Source organism: Saccopteryx bilineata, chromosome 3 (genome assembly GCF_036850765.1).
Source record: "Saccopteryx bilineata isolate mSacBil1 chromosome 3, mSacBil1_pri_phased_curated, whole genome shotgun sequence".
Classification (NCBI taxonomy): domain Eukaryota; kingdom Metazoa; phylum Chordata; class Mammalia; order Chiroptera; family Emballonuridae; genus Saccopteryx; species Saccopteryx bilineata.
Window position 1 is genome coordinate 294858944 of NC_089492.1, and position 10247 is coordinate 294869190.

Here is a 10247-nt window from a genome sequence, read left to right on the forward strand (position 1 = left end):
AAGCAATCAATGAACAACTAAGGTGTTGCAACACGCAATGAAAAACTGATGATTGATGCTTCTCATCTCTCTCCGTTCCTGCCTGTCCCTGTCTATCCCTCTCGCTGACTCACTCTGTCTCTGTAAAAAAAAAAAAAAAAAAAGTGCCAGAACTATAAGTTGATGGTTCTCATCTTCCTCCCTCTCACTAAAAAAAAAATAATAATAAAAATAACTGTGGAACGAAGAGAATTAAAATGCAGTTCTCATGATTTGAAGATGCATACGAATTGAGAAATGGCATCAGGGAGTATAGAAAATGCCTTAAGAGATTTTATTTTTTAAATATGTGAGAATAAAAAAAGATAAGTATAGTGACATAATGTTAATTAGGTCAAGAAATGAAGAGTATTGATCAGTTCTGCAAGTACTAGAATATATATTTAAAAATATATTTATCTGTGTATGTGTATGTATGCATATATTTAGGCATGTATACTTAAACATATATGTATGGGTAGTATATATGTCAGAGTTTTAAATTATTTTTATTTTTTATTTAATCATTTTTTAGAGGAGACAGAGAGAGAAAGAGAGGAGGAGGAAGCAACAACTCCCATATGTGCCTTGACCGGGCAAGCCCAGGGTTTTGAACCGGTGACCTCAGTGTTCCAAATCGACACTTGATTCATTGCGCCACCACAGGTCAGGCTATGTCAGAGTTTTATTCCAGGTAAATGGCTTACGATGGTGGCCTGGCAAATCCACACCCACACAGTAGAGGGCAGTCTGAAAACTCTTCAGCCAGAGCTAATTCTGCAGTCTGGAGGCTGAATTTTTTCCTAAGGGGATACTTACTTTTCTTTTTAAGGCTCTTCAACTGCTTGGATAAAGCCCACTTGTTTAAAGTTAACTGATTTCAGATGATAAACACATCTACAAAATACCTTCAAAGCAACACCCATGTTACTGTTTGATCCAATGACTTTGTAGTGTAGCCTCGCCAAGCTTACTCACAAAATTAGCAATCAATTCTCCACTGCTTGTTAACTTGATGCAAATAGACAGAAATTTAACCCATACCTCATCTAAAAAAAAACACCAAAAAATCCACATTGTATAAAAAGATGTACTATTGTCTAACAAGATCAAATCTGGCACTGATCCATCTGATGGATATTACATGTGGTGAGTTACATATGATGAACGTAGTATGATCGTCTTGGATCTATCAGTCGAATATTAAAATCTCATATTGTAACAGCATGGATGCACTTGTGGCTAATAAAGAAATTTAATGAGGGTTTTATATCTTTGAGGAAAGAAAAAGAAATATTATTAGGTCTCCATGCATATTAAGTAGAAAAATAAATGAGAACAACAAAACTTTCAGAGGTTAGTTTTTTTTTTTTTTGTATTTTTCTTAAGTTGGAAACGAGGAGGCAGTCAGACAGACTCCCGCATGCGCCCAACCAGGATCCACCCGGCATGCCCACCAGGGGGTGATGCTCTGCCCATCTGGGGCGATGCTGTGTTGCAACCAGAGCCATTCTAGCGCCTGAGGCAGAGGCCACAGAGCCATCCTCAGCGCCCAGGCCAACTTTGCTCCAATGGAGCCTTAGCTGTGGGAGGGGAAGAGAGAGACAGAGAGGAAGGAGAGGGGGAGGGGTAGAGAAGCAGATGGGTGCTTCTCCTGTGTGCCCTGGCCGGGAATCAAACCTGGGACTCCTGCACGTCAGGCCGACGCTCTACCACTGAGCCAACCGGCCAGAGCCCAGGTTAGTTTTTTAAATTTCCTTTCTTTTCCCCCAGTTCATAGTCTATATAACTTTTCTATAAGAATTTGTTTCTGCAAGGTTTGAGGAATAACTAAATCTGCTTTCCTTGTAACTGCAGGGAAACAGGAAATAATTTCTTATCTGCAGACTCCTTTTTCAGAAGTTTAGATACTTCTTACCAACTGGTATGAAAATATCTATACCATATAGTGTTAAGTAAAAATACCTAAAATACAAGATTAAACACATTATGCTACCTTTTGGCAAATAAAAGAAGGGAAAATGTTTTTTTTTGAGACAGAGATAGGAAGGGAGAGAAATAAGAAGCATCAACTCCACTATAGTTGTACACTGATTGCTTCTTATATGTGCCTGGATGGGGTCAGTGACGTGAGGTCAAGCCAGTGACCTGAGGTCAAGCCAGAAACCATGGGATCATGTCAATGATCCCACACTCAAGCCAGTGATCCCACACTAAAGCAGGTGACCTTGAGTTGTTTTTTTTTTTTTTAAATTTATTCATTTTAGAGAGGAGAGGGCGAGACAGAGAGAAAGAGAGAAAGGAGAGACAGAGAGAGAGAGAAGGGGGGAGGAGCTGGAAGCATCAACTCCCATATTTGCCTTGACCAGGCAAGCCCAGGGTTTTGAACCGGCGACCTCAGCATTTCCAGGTCGACGCTTTATCCACTGCGCCACCACAGGTCAGGCAACCTTGAGTTTTGAACATGAGACCTCGATATCCCAGGATGAGACTCTATCCACTGTGCCAGCATTGGACAGGATAAAATAAGAAAATTTTAACATACATTTGTTTTTCCAAAAGAAAAATCACTCCACAATTTACTTGTGAGTCAGGGAATAAGTAGGAATGAAGAGGCCACTCGCTACTTTTTCACAATATTTTCTTTTAATACCATACACGTGCAGTTCCTATATAAAAAATTTCAAAAATCAGTTGCATTGTAGCCTGATCGGTGGTGGCGCCATGGATAAAGCATCCACCTGGAATGCTGAGGTCACTGGTTCGAGACCCAAAGGCCTGCCCAATCAAGGTACATATGGGAGTTACTGCTTATCACTCTTCCCCACCCTTTTCTCTCTTCTCCACATCTCCTCTCTATAAAAAAAATCAATAAAATATCTTAAAAATCAATAGCATTGCTTTAAATATACACATAATTTTCTAGATTGTGATCCAAGGCTTTATATCATACTAAAATGTCTTTAGTATGTCTTTGTGCTAGACACTGTTTTAAAAATTTTAGATACAGGTTTGGCCAGAAAGCTATGTTGGTTACAGCACTGTCCAAAGCATACAGATTGCAAGTCAATCCCCGGTCTGGGCACATACAGGTACAGATTGATGTTCCTGTCTTTTTTTTTTTTTTTTTTACAGAGACAGAGAGTCAGAGAGAGGGATAGACAGAGACAGAGAGATGAGAAGCATCAATCATTAGTTTTTCATTGCGCATTGCAACACCTTAATTGTTCATTGATTGTTTTCTCATACATGCCTTGACCGTGGGCCTTCAGCAGACTGAGTAACCCCTTGCTGGAGCCAGCGACCTTGGGCTCAAGCTGGTGACCTCGGGGTCTCAAACCTGGGTCTTCCGCATCCCAGTCTGACGCTCTATCCACTGCACCACCGCCCGGTCAGGCTGATGTTCCTGTCTCTATCTCTCCTTTCCTTACTCTCTCACTAAAATAAATAAATGAAAATAAAAATAAGTTTTTGGATACAGGAGAAAATAAAACAAAAACCCTTACCCTAATGAGCAGTATTAACAGGAGGAAAATATTTAGAGAGACAGAAAGTAAACAATAGTTACAATAAAGAAGTCAAGTGTAGCCCTGGCCGGTTGGCTCAGCGGTAGAGCGTCGGCCTAGCGTGCGGAGGACCCGGGTTCGATTCCCGGCCAGGGCACACAGGAGAAGCGCCCATTTGCTTCTCCACCCCTCCGCCGCGCTTTCCTCTCTGTCTCTCTCTTCCCCTCCTGCAGCCAAGGCTCCATTGAAGCAAAGATGGCCCGGGCACTGGGGATGGCTCTGTGACCTCTGCCTCAGGCGCTAGAGTGGCTCTGGTCGCAACATGGTGACGCCCAGGATGGGCAGAGCATCGCCCCCTGGTGGGCAGAGCTTCGCCCCATGGTGGGCGTGCTGGGTGGATCCCGGTCAGGCGCATGAGGGAGTCTGTCTGACTGTCTCTCCCTGTTTCCAGCTTCAGAAAAATGGAAAAAGAAAAGAAAAAAAAAAAAAGAAGTGTATTCTCTGGCCAAATGGCTTGGTTGTTTGGGGTGTGGTCCTGAGGTGCAGAGCTTCCTGGTTCAGTCCCCAGTCGGGGCACATGCAGGAGCAGCTCAATGTTCCCGTCCTTTCCTCTCTTCCTCCTTACCCTCTTGCTAAAATCAATACATTTAAAAAAAAAAAAAGAAGAAAGTTCTGGCCAGTTGGCTCAGCAGTAGAGCGTCAGCCTGGTGTGTGAAAGTCCCGGGTTCGACCCTTGGCCAGGGCACACAGAAGCGCCCATCTGCTTCTCCACACTTCCTCCTCTCCTTTCTCTCTCTCTCTTCCCCTCCTGCAGCTAAGGCTCCACTGGATCAAAGTTGGCCCGGGTGCAGAGGACGGCTCTATGGCCTTTGCCTCAGGCATTAGAATGGCTCTGGTTGCAATGGAGCAAGGCCCCAGATGGGCAGAGCAACTCCCCCTGCTGGGCATGCCAGGTGGATCCCGGTCAGGGGCACGTGGGAGTCTGTGTCTCTGCCTCTGCTTCTCACTAAAGAAAAAAAAAAGTAAAGTATGTATGAAAAGTTAATCAGTGCTAAGACAACAAAAAGGAGAGGGAAGAGGAGAGTCAGGTGAATATGGATGCCGGTAAGGTTAAGGTGTTGTTTTGTCATTTTTATTAGGATGATCAGAGAAGAGCTCACGGAGAAGGTGAAATACAACTGAAGTCAACAAGGAGGTGGTAGGGGAATATGTGGAGATGGCAGGGGAGGGGAAATGTCCTGGCACAGACTTAAAAGTAAGTGTGTGTCCAGTCAGTGTATGAAATGGGAAGCTCACGTGGAGTCAAACAGAAAGAACACGCCTGTAAGGACTTTGGCTTTGACTCTGAGAGGAAGAGACCACTGCAGTCAGGGTTTTGCGTAGAAGAGTCCATCCTAAGAAGGTATCCTAAATGTAATGGCTCAAACCAACATGCACCTATTATTTCACACTCTCAGTCGGTCAGTTCAGTGTTAAGTGATTTGTCTGCTTCAACATTTTACAAAGCTGTGAAATTAGTAAGAATTGAAGGTCCAACAGAGGAACAACACACTTCATAACTCACTCAGGTGATTGCTAGTTTATTTTCCAGTGTTTGTAGGACTGAAGACTTGTTTCTTTCTTTCTTTTTTATTAAGTGTGAGGCAGAAATAAAGACGCCTGCATGTGCCTGACTGAGATCCACCCAGCAAGCCCATATGGAGTGATGCTCCACTCATTTTGGGCCATTGCTTGGCAACAGAGCTATTTCAGCACCTGAGGCAAGGCCATAGTGCCATCCTCAGTGCCTGGGGCCAACTTGCTCGAATGAGCCATGGCTGTGGGAGAGGGAAGAAGAGAGAGAGAAAGAGAGAGAGAGAGAGAGAAAGAGGAAAGGTGGAGATGCAGATGGTTGCTTCTCTTGTGTGCTCTGACCTGGAATCAAATCCAGGACTTCCACACGCAGGGCTGAGGCTCTACCACTAAATCAACTGGGCAGGGCCTTGAAGACTTGTTTCTTGATGTCTGTCACTAAAGATCACACAGACCCTAGAAACTGCCTATAATTTCTTATTATATGGGCCTACTAAAATGACCACCTGCTCATTGAGTCTGCAAGGAATAGACAATCTGAGAGATGGGTCATGCCATCCCATGTAACATAACCATGTGTACAGATTATGACATACATACCATCACCTCTGGCATACTTCGTATGTTTCAAAGTAAGGTACAGGTCCTGCTCACAGTCAAGGAGAGAGGAGGACATATAAGGGCTAGAACACCAAAAGGCAGGATTATGAGGCGCACACTGGTCACCCTAGAGACCACCAGCCACACGTTTTCAGAAGTTCACCCAGACTCTTGGAAGAACAGACTCTAGTTGAGATGAGGATGGAAGCAGAGAACACAGGAAGTTATTATTGGAACTCAGAAGATTTCATGGGTCAGATCAGATACGGTGGAGAAACCCTGGCTGCTTACCTTACTTGTCTGGAGTGCCATCCAATATGCAAACGTCATGTGTTCAATGGCCGGTGAGGGCACATATAAAGATCAACCAATGAATAAATGGAACAACAAATTGATGTTTCTCTCTCTCTCCCACCCTCCCTCCCTCTTTCCCATTCTCTCAAATAAAAAATCAACAAGGTAGAGAAACGTTCTCATTTCTAAGTTTCAAGAATACCACGAAGAAACTGCTGCAGGACCTTCACACAGGTTTATCAATGAACATTTACTCACATCCTCATTCTCCTCTGACTGGTGGACTAATGACTTCTGGGTTTCATGGAATTATTGTCAGTTCAGAGTCAGTGTCCAGTAGTTTCTAAAATGTCTAATTCATCTTTTCCCACCATGTACAGTTATCCTGGTAAATGGTCCCTTTGGGGAAGGCTGGGAGAGAGAATATCGGTATGAATTTTCTGTCGTGCACCATGGTCCTTCCTCCAGGGGACCTAAGTCACCCCTCCATTCAAGGGGTTCTCAATCTGTAAAATGGCCCAAGTCTGGGAATTCACTGACAGGCTGTGACTGTCTGTTTTTAAGATTCGAGTTTGATTTTATTCACTTAACCTAGGACTTTTATGTTATGTGGATCAAGTAAGAGTTGAGTAGGCATCCTATAGATTTCTCTTCTGCTCCATTGTTAGCAGCCGATGCCGTAGGTCTGTGTGCCTGGGAATATTCTGACTGTTGCCCCTCATGGTACCCACCCCCACCTTGCCTTTGGCAGGTGAGTGCTGCCCTTGGCTCCTGCCCCCACTGGGGTCCAATTATACCCATTGCATTTAGGTTTTCCACTTCTCACAGTATGGTCTGGCCTTCAGAGAAGAAGGATCAGGGAGCTTCTCAAGGATGTTGGGGCTTCCTCACAAATTTATGTCTCAAAGTACAGCAATACCTTGGTTTTCATTGATTTCGGTTATCATTGGTTTTGGTTTTCATTGATATTTTTCTGCGAGAAGTTTATCTTGGTTTCCATCAGTTGCCTCAGATTTCATAGATGTGCCCACGTGACCTCGCTAATTTTGCAAAAACAATGGGCGACCCCGGGGCCGATTTCTCCTGCTCAGTGTGGCAGTTTCTCGGTGTGTGGGCATCACCCCACGCATCTAGCCAAACAATTCCATTGCTTTCCAGTGTTTTTAATTGATTGCAAGTGCTAATACTATGATTATATGTAAGTGATGACTGTGTATACGGTATTCGGTGTAATGTGTTTGTGTTTTTCAGTTTCAAAATGTACATAACGCACATAAGATAAAATCACATGTGCTCAAATCTCATTGTCTCTGTTAAGTGTTTTGCTTGCTAATAAGTTAACCTGTTCCTTTTAGCTCCCTCATGGGACCAAAAAAAGTTTCCATTTATTCTTTTTTCCCCCCCCGAACCCCATGTCCCCCCATTCACAATACAGACCAGGCAAAGGGCCAGGGCTGAGGTGTAGATGGGTGGGTTTATTCTGCCTCCTCTTTCTGTACAGTCAGTGTAATAACACAGCCTGCGGTAAGCACTGGGAGGCCCTCCATTTATTCTTTACATTACTCTTTTATATTCATTTTATATTAACTTCTTATTGGTTTAAGTATTAAACACTACATTTATTCTCTATAAAATGTTTTTGGTATGTATTTTGGAGTGTCTTGAACAAATTAATTAGATTTACATGGATTCATATGGAAATAATTGCCTCGGTTTTCGTTGGTTTCAGATTTCATCAATTGTTTTCGGACAAATTATTGACAAAAACCGAGGTATTGTTGTACTGATGAATGGCATGTCTTATGGACCACCTAGTGTAGGTGAGTCGATCTGTTTTAAATTTTCACTTAATTTATTGGGGAGACGAAAATGTAATTTATTGGGGTGATGCCAGTCAATAAAATTAAATAAGTTCAGGTGTACAGTTCTATAATACATCATATATAAAATGTATTGTGTTCACCGTCCCAAGTCAAGTCTCCTTCCATCACCAATTAACCCCCTTTACCCTCTCCTACCTCCCCCACCCCCTTTCCTTCTAGTCATCATCATACTGTTGTCTGTTTCTATCAAATTTTATTCTTCTTAATCCCTTCACCATTTCCGCCCAGCACCGTACTGAGTCGGTCTTAAATGACAAATCCTCTCCAACACTCAAATCTCCCCAAGTATTTGAATCCCTTCCTCTACACGAAACCATGGAAGTTTAGCATTTCTGATTTGCTCACGGTGCGCCATCTTTTATCCGTGGTTCAGCCAACCAAACTGTTAGAGCCCTTTCTGACTCCCTGAGCAGCAACATTAGATGCAGAATTTGTCTTTGCTTCATGAGCCTGGATGAAGAGATTCAGTCTGATCCAATTTCATATTCCTTCCACCACCATCTCACATCCTAATCCATCTCACATTCTGTTCTCCGGAAAACTCAAGTGGTTCTTTTGTGGCTTAATGAACAGCCTTGTGGTCATATTAGGACCTCAGCTTTAGGAGCCTGCTGGACTAGAGTCAGTTATAGGTCTAAGACCATGAGGGGTGTTGGGAGTGGGTCCCAGGGAGGTTCAGCACTGCCTCGAATGTCAGCTACCTGAGGGAGTGGGAACACCCTCATTGTTTCCTCAGGAAGGGCAGGGTTAATTCTCTTGGAGGTGGAAGGGTGGATAGGAAGTGGGTAACATGGTGTGGGGAGGTCCCTTCCACTGTGGATGGAGAGATCTTCCCACTGTCAGAAAAAACACTCATCAGAATACAGGATCTCCGTGCCGCCATTTTTATCAAGGTCTTCCCACATCCCTCTATGCCAGTTTCCTGGATCCCGTTCTTTCCTAATGACCGCCCTCACTTTAATAGTTTGATATCCTGTGAGGTTGGGAGTTCATTCCTGTTGTCATTCAGTCAATCCCAGGATTGATTTTCAACAATTTCAGCCTTCTGTTTACAGGAGATAAGGGTCTCCTTCAGGGCACACACAGGAACTCTTAGGTCATTTATTGGGTGTGTGAGCTGGGAATTGGAATCCCTGCTCTCACCCTTTCTTCACCACTTTGTCCAGCAGTGTGAGCTACCGACCAAAACCACTGTATTTTTGTTTGAACATATCATACACAGCCCTGGCCACGTAACTCACTTGGTTAGAGCATCATCCGATACACCACGATTGTGGGTTTAATCTCCAGAAAGAACATATACAAAAATCAACCAGTGAATGCACAGATAACTGGAAGAATTCAATGTTTCTCTCAAATCAGTAAATAAAAAATTTTAAAAGCCAATGGAGATATTTTGAGTATCTTTTTTTTTTAAGTGAAAGAGAGACAGAAAGAGACAGAAACAAGAAGGGATAGAGATGAGAAGCATCAACTTGTGGTTGCAGCACGATAGTTGTTCACTGTTTGCTTCTTTTATGTGCTTTGACAGCGGGAGGGGTGACTCCAGCCATGCTGGTGATCCATTACTTCATGCCAACCACCTCGGGCTCAAGCCAGTGACATGGGATCATGTTGATGATCCCTTGCTCAAGTCGGCCACCCCATGCTCAAGCTGAATGGGCCCACACAGAAGCTGGCAACCTTGGCTTTCAACCTGGGGCTTCCGGTTCCCAGGCTGATGTTCTATCCACTGTGCCACCACCAATCAGGCAAGGATGAATTTTACTAATTTGTTCTAGGTTTTCTGGAATAAGCTCTGTAATCTGATTAGATTTAAAGTTATTAATGGCTCTATTTCCAATAGTGAGGAGAGTATTGATAGTCTATGGTGTGAACTGTTTATAGAGAAATTCAAAATAGCCTGACTACTGGTGGCACAGTGGATAGAGCATTGACCTAGTATGCTAAGAACCCAGGTTGAAATCCCAAGGTCGCCGGCTTCAATGCAGGCTCATTCGACTTGAGCACAGGCTCACTAGCTTGAATGAAGGGTCACCGGCTTGAGCATGGGATCATTGACATGATCCCATAGTTGCTGGCATGAGCCCAAAGATCATAGGCCTGAAGTCCAAGGTTGCTGGAGTAACCTAGGGGTCATTGGCTTGGCTGTAGCCCCCTGGTCAAGGCATGTATGAGAAGCAATCAATGAACAACTGAGGCACCGCATCTACGACTTGATGCTTCTCATCTCTTTCCTTTCCTGTGTCTGTCTCTCTTGTTAAGAAAAGAGACCTGACCTGTGATGGTGCAGTGGATACAGTATCAACCTGGAATGTTATGGTCACCGGTTCAAAAACCCCAGGGTTACTCGGTCAAGGCACATATGAGAAGC

The 10247-nt window shown here is 43.7% G+C and overlaps 1 non-coding gene across 1 annotated transcript; it reads right to left on the bottom strand.

The window, feature by feature from the left end:
• Positions 1–7400: 7400 nt before the first annotated feature.
• On the bottom strand, positions 7401–7531 carry LOC136332401 (small nucleolar RNA SNORA51). The gene has a single exon (XR_010730669.1). It is a non-coding gene; the product is annotated as a small nucleolar RNA SNORA51 (small nucleolar RNA).
• Positions 7532–10247: the final 2716 nt, after the last annotated feature.